This window comes from Pogoniulus pusillus, chromosome 20 (assembly GCF_015220805.1).
Source record: "Pogoniulus pusillus isolate bPogPus1 chromosome 20, bPogPus1.pri, whole genome shotgun sequence".
Taxonomy (NCBI): Eukaryota; Metazoa; Chordata; class Aves; order Piciformes; family Lybiidae; genus Pogoniulus; species Pogoniulus pusillus.
Genome location: NC_087283.1, coordinates 3,020,040 through 3,040,029, shown reverse-complemented (window position 1 = coordinate 3,040,029; position 19,990 = coordinate 3,020,040). Strand labels below are relative to the sequence as shown.

The 19,990-nt window shown below is 43.2% G+C and overlaps 1 non-coding gene across 1 annotated transcript; it reads right to left on the bottom strand.

Annotated features, from left to right (window-relative positions):
* Nucleotides 1-19,531: 19,531 nt before the first annotated feature.
* On the bottom strand, nt 19,532-19,695 carry LOC135184675 (U1 spliceosomal RNA). The gene has a single exon (XR_010306121.1). It is a non-coding gene; the product is annotated as a U1 spliceosomal RNA (small nuclear RNA).
* Between the last annotated feature and the right edge of the window lie 295 nt (nt 19,696-19,990).

The window sequence follows — 19,990 nt, the reverse complement described above, 5'->3', positions numbered from 1 at the left end:
TGTTATCTATCAGCTAAATCATCTTCAACAATAGACCAGAAGGTGCTAAGTGCAACATCCATTTTTAAAATAGGACCCAGGGACAATTTCATGAGCAGAGATGAGCAAATCCAGCCTCTATAGCAGGCTAATTTATAGGAACCTGAATAAAGAACAAAATGTCTAAGCAAGTGGATAAATGCAACATATTAGCATGGACTAAACCCAGCTTTCTGGATCTATTTGTCTCTCTTAATGTACTAGAGGAGCAGGTACAAAAGGGTGATCCAGAGGATTACTTTTGAAGGTTTCTTTTAACAAGAAAGGCTCAGCAGGGAACAGGTGTGGCACAGAACAAAGGAGAAGTTTCTCTTAAGGCTGACTTACAGTTTAAAAGATGGGATATAATGAAGAAGAAGACAGACTTGTTATCATAAAAGAAGAAGTACCAATGGGATTAAAGAAGGATTTATACTGAGACATATGCTATTCAATTTATGTGGCCCAGCAAAAGAACAGAATGATGAGGCTAAAAGAGTTTGTTGATATAGAATTACTCAGGTAATAAAAAACTGTTGAAGAGTTTTGCTTTACTATGGGTAATAAAATAACAAATGAAGAGAAATGCAGAGAAATGCCACTGGAAAAAGAATAAGCAGCCCTGAGGACAGGGCCTTGGGGTCTGGGCTGATCAAAACTCAACTTGAGCTGGCACTGCACATGTGCAGCCCAGACAGCAGCCCTGTGCTGGGGTGATGCAAGAGTAGTGTGAGCAGCAGGGCAAGGGAGGGGATTCTGCCCCTTTGCTCTTCTCTCCTCAGACCCCACCTGGAGTACTGTGTGCAGTTCTTTAGCCCCCAGCACAAGAAGGCTATGGATCTGTTTGAGCCAGTCCAGAGGAGGACACGAAGATGCTCAGAGGACTGCAGCAGATCAGCTCTGAGAACAGGACACAAGGGTTGGGGATCTGCAGCCCAGAGAAGAGAAGGTTTTGAGGTGATCTTATAGTGGCCTTCTAGTATGTGAAGGGGACCTACAGAAAGGCTTGGGAGGGACCACTGACAAGGTCTTGTAATGAGAGGCTGAGGAGTAATGGGTTTAAACTGTCAAGGGGAGATTCAAACTAGACGTTAGGAAAAGATTCTTCACAGGCACACGTTGCCCAGGGAAGTTGTGGCTGCTCCTTCCCTGGAGATGTTCCAGGCCAGGTTGGATGAGGCTTTCATTGACCTGTTTTAGTGGGAGGTGTCCCTGCCTACGGGTGAGGGGTTGGAACTGGTTGAGCTTTGAGTTCCCTTCTAACCTCACCCATTCTATGACCTATCTAAATGCTAGCTCTGTTCATTGAGGAGACAAATTGATTTCACTTTGGCTTGTTGTTTGAATATATCCAAAGCAGAACAGAACTGTTCAAAAGGTAAGCAGAGCATTAAAAATCACTGAAAAAAAAATATATTACCATGTCACTACATAAATTGGTTACACTCAAACAATTTTTATCCCTTTGGCTTAAAATATAAAAGGGAATAAAAGAAATGTATAGAGAGGCTGACACTACTGATAAGAGCTATGAGACAGCATCTATACAAGAAATTAAATAGAGAAAGGAGACTAAATGTCTTCAGATGGGAAAAAAAAAGTCCCCTGAAGAGCCTGTGATATTAATCACAATATGGATATTCATAAAATCTATTGCAACAGGAATGATTTGAGGAGAACTCACTGAAATCCTGAGGAGGAATAAAAAAGCACATCAAAAATTAAACAAAAAGGAAAGATTACAAAAATAAATTTAAAGTTTTTTTTTTTCACTTGCTCAGGATTATTCATCATCTGTTATAAAATACAACAGTTTGGAAGTTGCAACCAGCTCCAGAGGTATTTAAATGGAAGATTTTTACAGAATGCAGATCTATTTTAAAGGGAAGATGAGATTTCAGCTGCCCTATGCCCAGAGCTGCAAGCAGGACACGAAATAAAACAGACCTTTGGTATGGCATGGTCTTATTTCTGTACTTCCCAAAGCCAACAAATATTAACAGTGCCTTTTAAGCTCACTCATATATACAACTAAATGTTACTTGAATTAACAGTTCTGTAATTCCCCTACAAGACCAATAAACAATGCATTAGAAATCTTACTGAATTGTTGCTTGCCCTGGTAAGGAAATGTTCTCCCTTTTTGACTAGGTTGCAAGATTTCATAGCACACCTCATAGGAGTTCTATGAACACTTTTGAACATGTTCTATCAACATTGAACACCTTTCATAGAACACAAAGATCATCAAGATTCTAATGGGAGGTATCCCTGCCTATGGCAGGAGGTTGGAACTAGATGATCTTTGCGGTTCTTTCCAACCTAAACCATTCTATCATCTACTCCAACCTCCCCCCCGAGTCAGGAATGTCTCTCAGCTAGACTGAACTGCTCATGCAACTTGACCTTCAACATCCCCAGGAAGGAGGCAGCCACAACCTCCCTAGGCAACCTATTCCAGAATCTCACCAACCTCATATTGAAGAAGAAAAATATCTAATCATAAGTGGATGAAAATAGTTTTGCTTGGTTTTGTTTTTCAGGTGATTTGATACTGTTGAACCAGAAGTAGTAATTGTAGTCAGTTGTGTGCTCCACAAAAGAGAACTGCAAATCAGAGAAACATTTATCAGAGCTCTATCAGGATGGGTATCAAGTTGTTACTGAAGAGAAATTGTTGAGTTTCCTCAATATCAAAGCATATCTGTCAATCAGTTAATGAAACTAGAGAACATGTGCTCATCTTTTAGTCTGAAGAAAACGACACTGAGCACAGACTTAGTTCCCATTTACCTGAAAGGAGATTGAAGTGAGGTGAGAGTTGGTCTCCTCCCTAATATCAGGTAAGAAGAGGAGGAAATCATAGAATCAACCAGGTTGGAAGAGACCTCCAATCTAGCACCCAGCCCTAGCCAGTCAACTAGACCATGGCACTAAGTGCCTCATCCAGTCTTTTCTTGAACACCTCCAGGGACGGTGCCTCCACCACCTCCCTGGGCAATGGCTTGAAGGAGACTTAGGAGAGGCTTAGGTTGGGTATTAAGAAAAGATGCTTTACTGCAAGAGTGGTCATGCACTGCAACAGGCTGCCCAGGGGGGTGGAGTTGTTGCTGTTCCTGTAAGCATTCAAGAGACATGAGGACATTGCACCTGGGACATGGTTTAACAGCCACAGGTTGATGGCCATAGGTTTAATGGCCACAGTCTTAAGTTGATGGCTGGACTCTATATCATGGAGGTGTTTTGTCACCAAAGCTTTTTCAAGCACACAGCCAGGCTGTTTGCTCCATTCTGGATAGAACTCTTTGAGGTGAACTGGTGAACATGCTGCAGGGCAAGCCAGTGGGGTTTTGTTACTGACTTCTTTTAGGCCAACATTCTCCATGTTAGCAAGCATTGGCCATGACTCCAGAAGCAGTTCTTAGAGACTGTTTGTGTTTTGCAAAGCTATTTATTAATTTCTATATTGAAGGGTTTTTTTTTTCCACTAAAAAGTGTATTTATGCCTCATTATCTTTAATTGACATTTGCTTTTGCTTAAGTTCCCTTTCCTTCTGCTACACGTGGGGAAATGGTAAAGATTTTTCTTCAAATTATAGTTCTCCAGCTCTTTTGATTGCCCTCTGGTTTTCACTACAATCACTGGCAGCTGAGCATGAAATCATGCTGCTGAGTGAAACATGGGGGCTTCCTCATAAAAGAATTCTTGATTACATTTCTTTTACATATTTATTTATACATTAGATAGAAAATGAGGAACAGAATGCCAGTCAGGGAAGCTACCTTCTGATTGGCAGTTAATATCTCCATACCACTGAGCAACACCTGTGCCTAAACAATGTTTACACCAAATCAAGCCTTGGATGAAAATTAATTACCCAACCTAAATGTTGGAAAGGCCAAGTGACACTGATTGGGAAATCAAAGCAAGAGCTGAAATGTTAGCAGCAACCTCCTGTAAAAGGCACTCAGCTTCCTCCTCAGTGCACTTTTCCAGCTTTAGGAGCTGGTTGCATTTCACACAGCCTCACCTGCAAAGAGCAAACTCTGCACCTCACAACTTTGTGATGCAACTGTTTAATACTCTTTGTTCACTGCTATTCAAATAATAGAATTAAATGATTTCACACATTGATTGTTGAAGCAAATGGCATTAAACTGCGCCAACAATTCACTTCCATTCTTGCTAAAACTCAATACAAATTGGGTCACTTCCGCTGATAGGCATTGGAATGTGTTTGTTATAGCAGAGACAACTCGTTTAGTGATGATTGTGTCACTCACTGAGCACCAGTGTTTCAGATGACACTGAAGCACAGCAGCATTGCCTGATTTTTGGCAATCCCATAGGAGATCACAGAATCAATCAGGTTGGAAGAGACCTCCAAGCTCATCCAGTCCAACCTAGCACCCAGCCCTAGCCAATCAACCAGACCATGGCACTAAGTGCCTCAGCCAGGCTTTGCTTCCAACATCTCCAGGGATGGTGACTCCACCACCTCCCTGGGCAGCCCATTCCAATGCCAATCACTCTCTCTGCCAACAACTTCCTCCTAACATCCAGCCTAAACCTCCCCTGACACAACTTGAGACTGTGTCCCCTTGTTCTGTTGCTGGTTGTCTGGGAGAAGAGACCAACCCCACCTGACTACAACCTCCCTTCAGGTAGCTGTAGACAGCAATGAGGTCTGCCCTGAGCCTTCTCTTCTGCAGGCTGCACACCCCCAGCTCCCTCAGCCTCTCCTCATAGGGTTTGTGTTCCAGGACCTTCACGAGCCTTGCTGCCCTTCTCTGGACACCTTCCAGCACCTCAACATCTCTCTTGAATTGAGGAGCCCAGAACTGGACACAGCACTCAAGGTGTGGCCTGAGCAGTGCTGAGTACATGGGAAGAATAACCTCCTTTCTGCTACTGCCCACACTGTTCCTGATCCAGGCCAGGTTGCCATTGGCTCTCTTGGCCACCTGGGCACACTGCTGGCTCATCTTCATCCTACTATCCACCAGTACCCCCAACTCCCTTTCTTTCTGGCTGCTCTCCAGCCAAAAAAAGCCCAGAGTTCAGAAAATACACAAGAAAACATTTTACAGTTATGTGGAAATTCCTGGGACTGGGATGGATATGCAGTAACAAAAGCCTCAGAGAGGGCTTTTTTTCTTTCAGTCAGTCCACCTTGTAACTTCTTGTACATGTTGTCTTTTAAGCCATACAAAAGATAGAATGGTTTAGGTTGGAAGGGACCTCAAAGCTCATCTAGTTCCAACTCCCTGCAAAAAGGCAGGGACATCTCCCACTAGAAAAGGTCGCTCAAGGCCTCATCCAGCCTGGCCTTGAACACCTCCAGGGAGGCTGTGGAGTACAGAATCACAGAATGTGACTGAAGATCACATTTGAATGCAGTTCTGTGATCCACACTCTCCCTGGACAACCTGTTCCAGTATCTCACCACCCTCACTGTAAAGAGCCCTTTCCTAACATGTAGTTTGAATCTCTCCTCTGCCAGTTCAAATCCATTACTCCTCATCCTGTCATTATAAGACCTTGTCAGTAGTCCCTCCCCAGCCTTCCTGTAGCCCCCTTCAGATACTGGAAGGCCACTCCAAGGTCTCCTCGAAGCCTGCTCTTCTCCAAGCTGAAGAGCCCCAACTCTTGCAGCCTGTCCTCACAGCAGAGCTGCTGCAGCCCTCTGATTATTTTTGTGGCCCTCTGTCCTTTTCATTTTCTTAGTAAGCAGAGAGTGGTGCAAGACACTGCATAGGTAGTAGGTTCCACACATTGTTGATTCAATTCTGCAACTACTTGTACACCTAAACCACTTCACCACGGAGTCATTTCTGCCTATTGAATTTCTTCACCTGCTCAGACTGTGCCGATCACAATCTCGTCTGGTAGAAATCTCCATCACATCTCCCGTACCAGTCACATTCTTCAATAAGACCTATTTCCCCCAAAGTTTAATGAAATAGTGAGTGTTTCAAATACAGAACAGCAGGAGGATGGTGTGTGGTATTTTTGAATGCAATTTCCATGTTCATTATCATTAGTCTTTCTGTTTGAGTGCTGTGACAGTCCATTTCGTGCCGCTCAGTCAAAGCCTGTATAGCCATCTCCCACCCTTACAAAGCTTATCCTACAGAAAGGCTAGGAGGGGGCAGAGAAAGGTCTAAATTAGCAGGAAAGCACAGCCTATAAAAATACCATAACACATGCAGCTCAAATAAAATCTTGACAGCTGCTATTCACAAATATTGCTGACTTGGTTTGTATTAGATTAAAATTCAGAGCCACTGTGATTTCTTCAGTCGCTCATTTCACAGCTGGCATTTCACACCGTCAGCATCCTGTGATTTACAAGGCTGCTTGTGGTGTAAAACTGTTGTTTTAAGTGGACAATCTCATAAGCCTGTTTACTAATTGATATGACTGTGGCAACTTCAAATGCAAACATACTGCATGTTCTGAAAGGCAGAGTGCTCCACGGCAGGAGGAGAGGAAAAGAAAAGGAGCTGAAGCTAATAGCTTCAGTTTCATTAAATTTTTATGAAAGCCACTAGAAAACAAACATTCCCATGCAAATTTTAAAAGAATGGCTTCATTTGGGAAGCCTCCTTTTGCCATGTCAAAAACACAGAGGAAAATGCATTAAAAATGGTGTTGCTACTCATTACTAGAAGATGTAGCAGCTACTAAACAGAGAGACCACAGAGCCTTCATAAAGCACTGCTTTCTAATAATGTTTACATAGGATTCATTGGGATAGGTTCCAAAGTGATTTAAAACAAGCCCAGAAGAAAATGCAAATATTCTCTTCCAGCAAAGAGTTGTTTACCTCCCACCCCTCTTCTTTCTAAGATCTGCAGAATGATGGAAAGGACAAATTTCCTGGGAATTAAGTCAACATTTTATACATTTCATCATGCTTCTCTATTGCAGTCCTCAGAAGTAATACAGGATGCATTGACATATTTTTTTGTGACCTGAGGCATACAAAATCATAGAATCAACCAAGTTGGAAGAGACCTCCAAGATCATCCAGTCCAACCTAGCACCCAGCCATAGCCAATCAACTCCACCATAGCACAAAGTGCCCCATACAGTCTTTTATTCAGTGCCTCCAGAGATGGCAACTCCACCATCTCCCTGGGCAGCCCATTCCAATGCCAATCACTCTCTCTGGCAACAACTTCCTCCTAACATCCAGCCTAGACCTCCCCTGACACAACTTGAGACTGTGTTCTCTTGTTGTGTTGCTGGGTGCCTGGCAGAAGAGACCAATCCCACCTGGCTACAGCCTCCCTTCAGGAAGCTGCAGGCAGCAATGAGGTCTGCCCTGAGCCTTCTCTTCTGCAGGCTGCACACCCCCAGCTCCCTCATCCTCCCCTCACAGGGCTGTGCTCCAAGCATCTCACCAGCTTTGTCACTCTAATCATCTGCGTTTGAGTTTGGGCTGGGTGACAGATGTTAGAAGAATTCCTTAAGTCTGGCATTAAGTGAGAGACACAAACACACTGTTCTCTCAAAAGCTGTCTGGGATTTTTTTTAGCATAAGGCACTGTTAAGCAGCTCCACATCTGGAATATTCTTGTATGATTCGTACAATGCCTTTAAAACAGCAACAAGACATTTGAATTTCAGCCCAAAGTTCAAGGTACTCCAGAATATTTCTTAATAGATCTAAGAGAATCAGGTGCAAAAGATGTTTCTATTTGCAGGGCTTCTACTATATGTAGTCTAGGCTGGATGTTAGGAGGAAGTTGTTGGCAGAGAGAGTGATTGGCATTGGAATGGGCTGCCCAGGGAGGTGGTGGAGTCACCATCCCTGGAGATGTTCAAGAAAAGCCTTGATGAGGCACTTAGTGCCATGGTCTGGTTGACTGGCTAGGGCTGGGTGCTAGGTTGGACTGGCTGATCTTGGAGATCTCTTCCAACCTGGTTGATTCTATGATTCTATGTGTACGAAGGGACTGGCCCTTGAACGCATAGAGGCAGTGCCCTGGTACTTCACACTGACAACTGCCAGTTTCCCCACCCATTTTGTACCACAGAAAACTATGGAGAGGGGACCCAACAGCACCGTCAGCAGTTCAGTATCCTCCCCCTCACTGACCTCTTCCCACCTAACTCTTTTCCAGACAATATATCTTATTCCCACATTCTTTTTTGGTGTCACTGCAGAAAGTTATTTTTCCTAACACAACACAAATGTGTAATTAATATTTTTTTCCTCCTCTGATTCCTTTTTCTGGAGCTTTACTTTTGCATAGCAATAGTAAAGATGCTTTTCATTTCAACATCTCATCTTTTCCTTTGGTTCTGCCAGGGAGAAGGTTTGCTTAGACACAGCTAAACTTCAATAGCCTCAGGAGGTCATATGAAAAGCAGACAGCTGGAGACCCTTTTGGTTAATCTTTCTGCAGGTCATATGAAAAGTAGACAGCTAGAAACCCTTTTGGTTAAGCTTCTTGCAAATATATGTCATAATCCTTTCAGCCTTCACCTTGCCTGGATCATTTTAAACACTTGAATGATGTTTTCAAAGCTAATTTCTGTTAAGATGATGAAAACCCCACCCCTCAACTAAAAAATGTAAAATTAATGTCTTGGATCAAACAGGACATGATCAAAACCAGGATCAGAGCAACAAGAAAGCTCAAAACATGACAACTAACATAATTCTCTCATTTGGGACATTAGGTGAAGGCTGCAGACCAGCAGCCACTTGCCTATTTGAGTATTTGTGTGTGTCCTGTGGCCTCTCAGCATCCATTCCTGAAGTATAAAGTTAAGCAAGACACCTGTAGAATGTTTTCTGTCTTACAGAAGTTGGCACATGGCTGTGACAGTTCTGCAGCTGTGAACAGAAGTTCAGGCAGTCTCTTGCAGAAGCCTGAGAATTCCTTGCATAGACTCTCAGATTGTGCTTTACATACCTCAAACATAACTTCACTGGAATATCCTCCTGCTAGTCATGATTTGGACAACAGCAAACAGATTGTCCTTGGCCTTGCTATAGGAGAAGCTTCTGTATTTCAAAGAGTCACACAATGCTAAGGGTTGGAAGGGACTTTAAACAATCTCCCAGTCCAATCCCTCTGCCAGAGAAGGGTCACCTAGAGCAGGTCACACAGGAATGCATCCAGGCAGGTTTTGGATGTCTCCAGAAACGGAGACTCCACAACCTATCTGGGCAGCCTGTTCTAGGGCTCTGTTACCCTCACAGAGTAAAAGTTCTCCCTTCTGTTCCCATGGCACCTCCTCTGTTCCAGTTGGAATCCTTTGCCCCTTGTCCTGTCATTGGCCATCCCTGGGCAGAGCCTAGCTGTGTCCTCCCGACACTGCCCTGCGCATCTTTAGCACAGTAATGAGGGCAGCCCTCAGGCTCCTCTGCTCCAAGCCCCAGCTCCCTCAGCCTGGCCTCACAGGTGATGTTCCCCTGCTTTCAGTAGCTCTGTGCTGGACTCTTTCAAGCAGTTCCCTGAGGTCCTTCTTGAACTGAGTGGCCCACAAATGGGCATAATATACCAGATGTGGCCTCAGCAGAGTAGAGTGGGAGGAGAACCTCTCTCAACCAACTAACTGAAGCCCTTCTAACAAATCCTAGGATGCCAGTGGCATTCTTGGCTACAAGGACACATTGTATTTGTAAGACTTCTTTTAAAAAGTCAACTGAGTCCTAACAACAATGAACTATGAATTACACATCCAAAAATTTCTTTAGAGAGAAGTGTTCAAGAGAGGTGGAGCAACAACTCTACCTGTCCAAGTGCATGTTCTCTATCAAGACATTAACAGAGCACAGCTGGTAGCCAACTTGAAGAATTTCCCAAGCTTTGTCCTAGGTTATTGTTCTTTAAGCACCATGAAATTACTGGCTGGGCTGGGATTTTCTTATCTCATTTACAATTCTTACTGCTTCCATAGTTTTCATGGCAGATTGTGTGTTTACCTGTATCTGTAAATGGAGCTTGCAAGCAGGAAACTATACAGAATTATAATCAATAGTGCCACACTGCTGAGAAATAGTGTGAGGATTTCATCAGGCTGCAGAAGAGTGCAGTTAAAGGACTGCTAACAAGTATTGATGTTTAGATATTTTGTTATCAATGTCGTTAAAATCCTCTCTGAGTTTATTTTTCCAGATTAAAACAAGCAAGCAACAACAAAAAAATAAGTTCTTTGGTATCTCTTGAGTTGAGTTTTAAACAAGATCAAGTACTTCAAGAATTAATTTGTTCTGGAGATGGAGGGGAAAAAAAAGAATCATACAATTTGTGTGTTTTCATTTAATTATCCTTAGCTGTATTGATTTAGCCTAAATTTAAAATGTATTTTGTTAAAATAGAAACAGAGCTTCTAAATTCTGTTAGAGTTGGAGATTTTAGCCTTGTGGTGTCATGGAATGAGATTTGGTTTGCTTTTAAATAATCCTTGTATCATAAATGTGAGCCAACAGCACTTCACTACCTTGAAGCTTCACAGAAAGAGTGCTTCTGCTCCCTGTGTTTTATCTACTGTATGAAGTCCTTAAATACCACACTGGCAACCCAATTACATATTTGTACTAGGAAACTCTCCTACATTCAAATATTTGACAGGAACTAGGCTAAGCTTGAAAAAACATTGCACACACTTGTGGAAAAGAGGAGCTTTCCTTGCTTGTAACTACACAGACCAAACCAGTTCACTCATGCAAGTTGAGCTTTGCACGTTCATGTTTATGCGATGCACACAAAGAAGCATTTCAGAGTGACTGGCTGCCAACTGGATCATAGAATCAACCAGGTTGGAAGAGATCGCCAAGATCAGCCAGTCCAACCTAGCACCCAGCCCTAGCCAGTCAACCAGACCATGGCACTAAGTGCCTCAGCCAGGCTTTGCTTCAACACCTCCAAGGACAGCGACTCCACCACCTCCCTGGGCAGCCCATTCCAATGCCAATCACTCTCTCTGGCAACAGCTTCCTAACAACATCCAGCCTAGACCTCCCCTGGCACAACTTGAGAGTGTGTCCCCTTGTTCTGTTGCTGTTTGCCTGGCAGAAGAGACCAACCCCACCTGGCTGCAACCTCCCTTCAGGTAGTTGTAGACAGCAAAGAGGTCACCCCTGAGCCTCCTCTTCTCTAGGCTGCACACCCCCAGCTGCCTCAGCCTCTCCTCGCAGGGCTGTGCTCCAAGCCACTTACCAACTCAATCACAGAAGATTCATTTTCACTACATAGCAAGGTGAGCACAACACTTTTTCTCTGTTTCATTAACAGTTCAGGGCCTTACTTTCCTGCTTAGATAGAAATATTTTTTTATATGAACTAAATATTTCTCAAGCAAATTCCCTTTTCCTGAAAAATCCAGCATTCTCCCTACCAAGGAATTTTTCATCATTTTGCTTACTTGATTGATTAACAATTAACGGCAGGAAGGCTGGAGAGGGACTATTTACAAGGTCTTGCAATCAGGACAAGGGGTAAAGTGTTTAAACTGGAAGAGGGGAGATTTAAACTGGGTGTTAGGAAGAAGTGTTTTCCACTGAGAGTGGTGAGACACTGCACAGGTTGCCCAGGGAGATCTTTGATCACATTCTGTGATTCTGTGCTCCACAACCTCCCTGGAGGTGTTCAAGGTCAGGTTGGATGAGACCTTGAGTGACCTGTTCTAGTGGGAGGTGTCCCTGCCTATGTCAGGGGGTTGGAACTGGATGAGCTTTGAGGTCCCTTCCAATCTAAACCATTCTATGCTTCTATGAACCATAATTTCTGGAAAAAACAATATAATGGGTCATAGATTCAGTGGAACCTTCACCTGAGTCAGCAGAACACGTCTCACTACCTTGAGCTCATTTTTTCCTACCTTTAGCTCATTTTTCCCTAGCTCTTCACTGAATGAAAGAGTGGTCAGGCATTGTAATAGGTCACCTAGAGAGGTGGAGTCACCATCCCTCAGAGAGAGTGATTTGCCACTGGAATGGGCTGCCCAGGGAGGTTGTGGCCCTGGAATTATTCAGAAAGCTTGGATAGGTCACTTAGTGCCATGGTCTCATTGATTGACTAGGGCTGGGTGCTAGGTAGGACTGGATGAGTTTGGAGGTCTCTTCCAACCTGGTTGATTCTGTCCTATGAATGCATGGCTATGGCATCTGGGGACACAGCTTAAGGCTATGGTGATGTTGGGTTGTAGGTTGGACTTGATGATCTTAAAGGTCCCTTCCAACCAAAGGAGTTCTGTTATTCTATGACCTTCTGAGATCACATTGACCCCACCTGCAAGAATTGCATAGTTCTACCACGAGATCCTGTGGCATACAGCACAACAGGGTTTAGTTGTGCACTGCTCAGATGCAGCCATGAGGACTGATCATTAGACAATGTAACTGCCCTACAGAAGAGAGCAGCATTTTCTCTGGGTGTATCTTCCAAAATAATCAGGAAAACCTTTGCCTAAGCTTAATTATGCCACTGCCAGAATACTTCTACTTCTGAAAGGAAAAAAGAAGAATGGGGCAGGATATAATGCAAGAGAGGCCACAGCTAGAGATCAAGCAAGTAAATCACTCCATTTCCCCACCTTTTTCCTGCAGATTTACAGTCATGCACTTAGAAAATTTAATCCAGGCTGTCTGGGCACATATGCATTTCTGTTTGATACATAAATATTAGAGTAGAATGAATAAAGTATTTTCCATGAATAGTCATTTGAATTTTAATAGAATTTTTACTTCAATCAGAAGTTGTATTTCCTTTCCCTCCCTGTTACTGAGTGGCTGAACTTCCAGGAGGAACAGTTGCAAAAAACCAAGTGAGAAAGTAAGGTTGTTACTCAAGAAATCAAGTTTGCACAGGAAAGATTTGGCATTGAAAATTGTTCTTCCAGAAATCACAAGAAATTAATTTCAAGTCAATGCTATGCTAGTTTCTTTAAGAACAAAAAAAAAAAAACAACCCACAACATCTTTTGTCTTGTAAGCATTAAAACATAACCAAACTTTATGTTTTCTTCTACTTCATACTTGGAGTTTTTCTCCTTCTGACTGCTCCTTCCTCTGCACAGCCTGGCCTTAACCCCACTGAATTCAGAGGGTCTGCTGCTTTGTGTTGTGAGAGAAAAGCCTTGCATTTCCCTGCAACTGATCACTGAAACATGAGTTAGGACCTAGACTAGCCATAATCAAACAGGATTGGAGTTTTTCCTTACAGGAAAGGACTCTTGAAAGAATACAAACCAGCTTGGAGACTGCCAGAGCACACTCACTACAGTTTTGCAAGCAGATAAAACCAGAGAAATTAAATGAATTATTTATCAGGACTCTAATACTGGAAGTCAGAAATCATGAGTTGTACTCACAGCTCTACCAGTGACCTTCTGCATGACCTTAGACAAACAGCTTTATCTGCCTGTGCCTGCTGCCACAATGCTGTTTTTCCTCCTGTCCTGCCTAGCTAGCTTTGAAATTCTTCAGCCACAATGTTATTTTCCCCTCCATGTTTCTAAAACCACCAAGTACACTCCTGCCTAGTTTTTAAGGGTTAAGTGCTTGTAGACAATAAAAGTAGTTAAGCAAGATTCAAGGCATTAATTCTAGTCACTTGTACATTCTGTTGAGAACTGTTCTTCACAGTATCGCACTGCACTGTAAGCTAGAGGGCATGTATTTATAGAATCATAGAATCAACCAGCTTGGAAGAGACCTCCAAGATCATCCAGTCCAACCCAGCCCTACCTAAGGTTTCCATTCTGTGATTTCAAGCAATTAAGGACCAGGATGTTCACTAAGAAACTATCACAGTGCTCTCAGGTTAATAGTGGGACTCAACAACCTTAGAGGTCTTTTCCAACTGAAACAATTCTGTGATTCTATGAAAAGGTGTAAATTATCTCTGTTCTGGCTTTGCATGAAGAGTCATTTTTCCCCAAGCACTTCCCCTCTCTACACCAAATTTGAGAGCAACACACTTGTCTGAGATTTCTACACCAGCTTTAAATAGACTCATGGGGCTTCTGAGGGTTCTCCTGTCTGTTAATACCAGTTAAGCATTTATCACACATGCTTACGTATGATACATCTGACATTCCCTTCACTCACTGGGCTAACTGTGCATGTAGTAACAGTCAGATAATAGAGTCTTTTAACCAAAGAATTGTGGAAATAGCTTAAGGATTTAAAGCCCAGAACAACTTAGGTAAAACAAAGCTGATGAAAGGCATGGAACACAAACGCTATGAGGAGAGGCTGAGGGAGCTGGGGTTGTGCAGCCTGGGGATGAGGAGGATCGGGGGGACCTCGTTGCTGTCTACAACTACCTGAAGGAAGGCTGTAACCAGGTGGGGGTTGGGCTCTTCTTCCAGGTACCCAGCAACAGAACAAGGGGACACAGTCTCAAGTTGTGCCGGGGGAAGTCTAGGCTGGATGTTAGGAGGAAGTTGGTGGCAGAGAGAGTGATTGGCATTGGAATGGGCTGCCCAGGGAGGTGCTGGAGTCACCATCCCTGGAGATGTTCAAGAAAAGCCTGGATGAGGCACTTAGTGCCATGGTCTGGTTGACTGGCTAGGGCTGGGTGCTAGGTTGGACTGGCTGATCTTGGAGACCTCTTCCAACCTATGATCTGAAACAAGGAAATCTGAAGTGCCTAAATATTTACACACAGGATTGTTTATGCACTGAGTTTGATTCAGAACTGCCTGGCCTGTGATATAATGAAGATACCAGAGTTCATCTCAGCACTGGAATTAGTTGCCCTGGGAGGTAGAGAAGTCACCAGCTCTGGAGCTGTGCAAGAAATACACTTGGGACACTTTGGGACATGCTTTAATGGCCATTGTGGTCTTACACTGGTGCTTGGACTTGATGACCTGAGAAGTCTTTTCCAACTTAAACAATTCTATGACCTTTCAACTTATTAATTGACTAGGATAAATGACCACATTTTGCACAAAAGTCCTCTTTCATGTTCAAGACTGAGAGGGTGGTCTTTGTGTCCAGATGAGCTCAAAGTTTCCCTTCAAGCTCTGTGGCAGTATCTTTATGAACCTACAACAAGGCTATACTGGAATTATAAAACCACAGAATGGTTTGAGTTGGAAGTGACCTCCAAAGGTCTTCTAGTTCAACCCCCCTGAAGCTACTAGGGACATCCTCCACTAGCTCTGGTTGCTCAGATCTCTTTCAGTATGCTAGATGAATGTTTTCTTATGAATTGGATGGAATCTTTAACTCCTTAACTTTGCACAACTTTGCAAAAGTGCTTATTATGGCAAAGGAAAGAACTTCAATTTTCATTCATTTTCCATAGAAGAGTTTCATGCACTTCACAGCCTTATTTAACATCAGACTGCTGACTGCTACCCACCCAATGATTACAGATCCACCACAGCTACTCCTCTGTTGTTATTTCCCACTGAGAAAGGTGAATCTAAACAAAACACAGACGTGAAATGGAAGGAGTAAACATTTCCTTTTTCAAGCTGAAGCTGACATACACAGTATTTGTTATTTCTGCATTGTCTTCATCAGCCTGAGCTTGTCACATGTATTTTAATACATGATTTATGGTTATAAATTCATTTTCCATTCTCATTTATAACATGGTGTCACATTTTATCACAAGTGCATTTAATCATCTCCTGTCTGCATATTAATGGTTACAAATATGATACCTGTGTAGACCTAGCAACCAGTGGCTGTAACTGTCTCAGATTGCCACGGTTGAATGCTTTGAAAAACACTGATAAACTGAGAAGTTGAGACATTTTTATGTGTCTGCCCCATTTTAATAGCCAAGATAAAATCCCAGTGCTTCACTAACAACTTAATTCTTTTCCCTATCACTGGAAAGAAAAAAATCTTTTGTATGCATTTCTTCATCCTCAGAACAGTGTCAGTGCATACAATTAAACACACACAAACATTTTAATGGTTAGTAGATAAAGGGCAAAGACAAAAAGTCTGTTGGTTTTGAGGGAGAACTAGCATTAGGCTAAAGAAAGAGCAATATATATCCAGATGGATACCCTAAAGCATCACACAAAACCAACTCAAGTCAAGGTTTGTTTGTTTTTTCCCATTGGGGTTTTGTTTTTAATTGCTCTTTATTTAGGGGTCAAATTCTACTATCTGGTAACTACAAGCAGACACTTAATTTTAAGTCATTCCCAAGGGACAATTGAAAATCTCCAGGTATTACCACTTGAGTGCAGCATATCAGCATTTGAATGTTGGTTTTGTTTGCTTGGGTTTTTTTTTCCCCTGAGGAGAGCAATCCTCACTGTTATTATTTCCATGTCCTGAACTTAGAAAGGTTTTGCAACTATGTAGTTGGGAAATATTTCAATTACTCACTATTTCAAGCAAATATTTCAATTCATATACTCTAGGAAAAAAAATGGGTTGCAGTCACAACAGTTTAAAGAGGGAAAAGGAAAAAGCTCAGCTGTGCAAGGAACCATTAATTACAACTGAATGCAGACTTGCCCTGCCTCATGGTACCTGCAGCAAGCATCATTTGTTGAGTTTATGACACCTGAATGGTTTCTGAATAAACCTAAGCTATTTGCAGAATAAGTTTTATATCATAAGATTTAAGGTCTACTTGGCTCCATTTAGGATAACTTATTTCAAGCTGTCAACACCAGCTATCATATCTTCATAAGCAGAGAAGTTGAGTCTAAAAGAGCTAGGATCAGTGATGGATCCAGTCCTGTTCATTATCTTTATTGATGGCCTGGACCAGATTCCATCCAGCATCAGTAATCTTGCTGATGACACCAAGCTAGGAGCAGCTGTGGAGCTGTTGGAGGGTAGGAGAGCCCTGCAGAGGGAACTTATCAGGCTAGATGGGTGGGCAGAGGCCAATGGGATGAGATTTAAGAAGGCCAAGTGCAGGGTTTTACACTTTGGCCGCAACAACCCCAAGCAGAACTACAGGCTGGGGACAGAGTGGCTGAGAGCAGCCAGGCAGAAAGGGACCTGAGGATGCTGTAGAGAGTAGTTGAAGATGAGGCAGCAGTGTGCCCAGGTGGGCAGCAGATCCAATGGCATCCTGGCATGGCTCAGGAGCAGTGTGGGCAGCAGGACAAGGGAGGTTCTTCTGTCCCTGTGCTCAGCACTGCTCAGGTCACACCTTGAGTGCTGTGTCCAGTTCTGAGCCCCTCAAGGTAAGAAAGATGTTGAGGTACTGGAAGGTGTCCAGAGAAAGGTGATGAAGCTGGTGAGGGGCCTGGAGAACAGTCCTGTGAGGAGAGGCTGAGGGAGCTGGGGGTGTGCAGCCTGCAGCAGAGGAGGCTCAGGGCAGAGCTCATTGCTGTCTACAACTACCTGAAGGGAGGTTGCAGCCAGGTGGGGTTGGTCTCTTCTGCCAGGCAAGCAGTAACAGAACAAGGGGACACAGTCTCAAGTTGTGCCAAGGCAGGTCTAGGCCTGATATTAGGAGGAAGTTGTTGCCAGAGAGAGTGATTGGCATTGGAATGGGCTGCCCAGGGAGGTGGTGGAGTCACCGTACCTGAAGGCATTGAAGCAAAGCCTGGATGAGGCACTTAGTGCCATGGTCTGGTTAACTGGCTAGGGCTGGGTGCTAGGTTGGACTGGATGAGCTTGAAGGTCATTTAACCAGAATAAATATATATATTTTTTCATGTGTGTGTGTAAGCTTTTTAAGCTACTTTGACGTGTGAGAGGTCATTCATCTCACTCTGCTCTTGATGAAAAAATGGAACCTCTTAATTATGCATGATTCATTATGTGCTTCTCATATCTGATTGTCTTTATTTGTATTACTTCTTTGGGATTGCTCAATGTCAGCGATGTAAAGATATTTGTATGCAGGATAAGGGCATGAAGACTGATCTCAGTTTTTACCATATCTGAGTTTATTCGCCTCTGCGTAATGAAGGAGACTGTGCATGATGAATCATGTATCACAGCTATTATCTACTCTAAATATAGAGGAAAGATAACTGACAGTTTTAGCAAAAGGTTGTTTGGTGTTAGTTAACAAGCCCTGCCTTCCAAAGATCCTTCCACAGGACCAGTTTAAAAAACACATAGTGCAGTTTTGAGCCAACAGAAGATGAACACCACCACCCTCCATCCCCAGGACACACAAGTGACTTCTCTCCACAATACCTCTTGTATACTACATTACTGCAACTTAGAGTATCCTCTGGAATAAACTATCTGGCATCCTTGAGAAGACCACTTCTGTCTTACTAATGTTTCCTTAAGTTTGAGAAGCATCTCAAGGAACAATTTGCTATCTTTTTGTGCTAGTTTGAAGCTAGCTAGAGTGTTGAGAAGGACTAGATGACAGGCTGTGAAAGGAAAACAATGGTGATGTCTACTTCACTCACAGGCTTGCTGAGAGGTATAAGAACAAGAAATAAAAACATAGATAATCATTTCTGCTGCTGGCAAGCTTGGAGCTGCATCTGCCTTCTAACCTCACCCTCCGTTTCTTTGGCTAATCCACTTTGCTTCCTAACCCCCTGGCTGAACCTCCATTCTTCCTTGGGACTGGGGTAAGGTTGAGAGGGGTAGGGGGGAGGTGAAGGGGTGGTTGGGAGCCCCTCCTGGGGACTCAGGTTTCTGGGAGGGGAGTTGTGTTTCTGTATTACCTTTTCACCTTGTATATTTCTGTATATACTGTAAATATCTGCTTGTATGTGGTGCTAAGTTGAAAATAATAAACTTCATTCAATTTCGAGAGCCAGCTGAGTCCAGTCTGGGTGATTTCTAAAGTGTGTGTGTGTGTGGGGGGGGGGGGGGGGGGGGAGGCAGGGAACACCCAAACCATCGCACTTTCCCTGTTAGAAATGCACTTGCAATAGAGGAGAGTTTAAAAGGAAAAAAGGTCTTGATTAAAATATGTTTCCAGGGTTGACGATTCTCAGTCCAGCATCCTTATCTGTTCTCACCTATTTGATATCCCCTGTCTCCCTGAGGCTGTTGTTACTGTTTCATTCTTAAGCCTAACCCTAAGTGGCCATCACTCTGACACGGCTATGAATCAAATCACTTCCAATGACTCCTAGTTTGAGCACAGAGCTTACAAAATTCCAGCTTTGTGAACTGGCAGCAACAATGAAAAGCTGTCTCAGGTTAGTGAGGAGTTTTGATACCCAGATGAGGACTCACAGTCCTTTATCACAGCGCAGCCAGCCAAAAAAAGTTGTGAACAACACTCATTGCTCAAGAAGAACCTAGTACCTTCATCTCACTGAAAATGCCTCTATGCTCCTTATTTTCAACTGCCTAACCTCAGTTATTTCATCTGTCCTACTGCACATAAAACATATTTCACTGGAGATGTAAAATAATAGAATCAACCAGGTTGGAGGAGAGCTCCAAGATCATCCAGCACAACCTATCCACCCAGTCCAAATCCAACCAAGATCATCCAGTCCAGCCCTAGCCAATCGACTAGGTCATGGCACTAAATGCCTCATCCAATTTTTTCTTGAACACCTCCAGGGATGGTGACTCCACCACCTCCCTGCGCAGCCCATTCCAATGGCAATTATTCTCTCTCAAAAAAAACCCCAACAGCACAGTCTCCCACTAGCACAAATTATGCAGTCAAGTTTCCTGCATTTGGGGAAATTGCAGGGGTCTGCACACCCAGGGTGCAAAGGATGAGCCTTGCCCCGGGGAAATCACCTGCCTGATCATGGTGTCTTCTCTGCCAAGAAAGCCTGTTTGAGAACAAAACCAACCCCAAATAATCCTCTGTGGTATGCCTATAATGACAGTGAAGATGTTCAGGATGGGCTCACCAGGTTCAAGGACAGCAGAGACAATCCCAGGTTTTTGAAGAACATTAAACTGCAGCTGCTTCATGGAAGCTGCAGGGAACAGATCACTGTGATCTCATTGCTTTTCAGCAGTATAGTGGCATTGCTATGTCAGAGTACTTCTGACATGACAATTAAGATTTCTGTAGTAGAAGTTCTCAAATCAAATCTGCTGTCTTTGTGCTGACTTGGAGTACA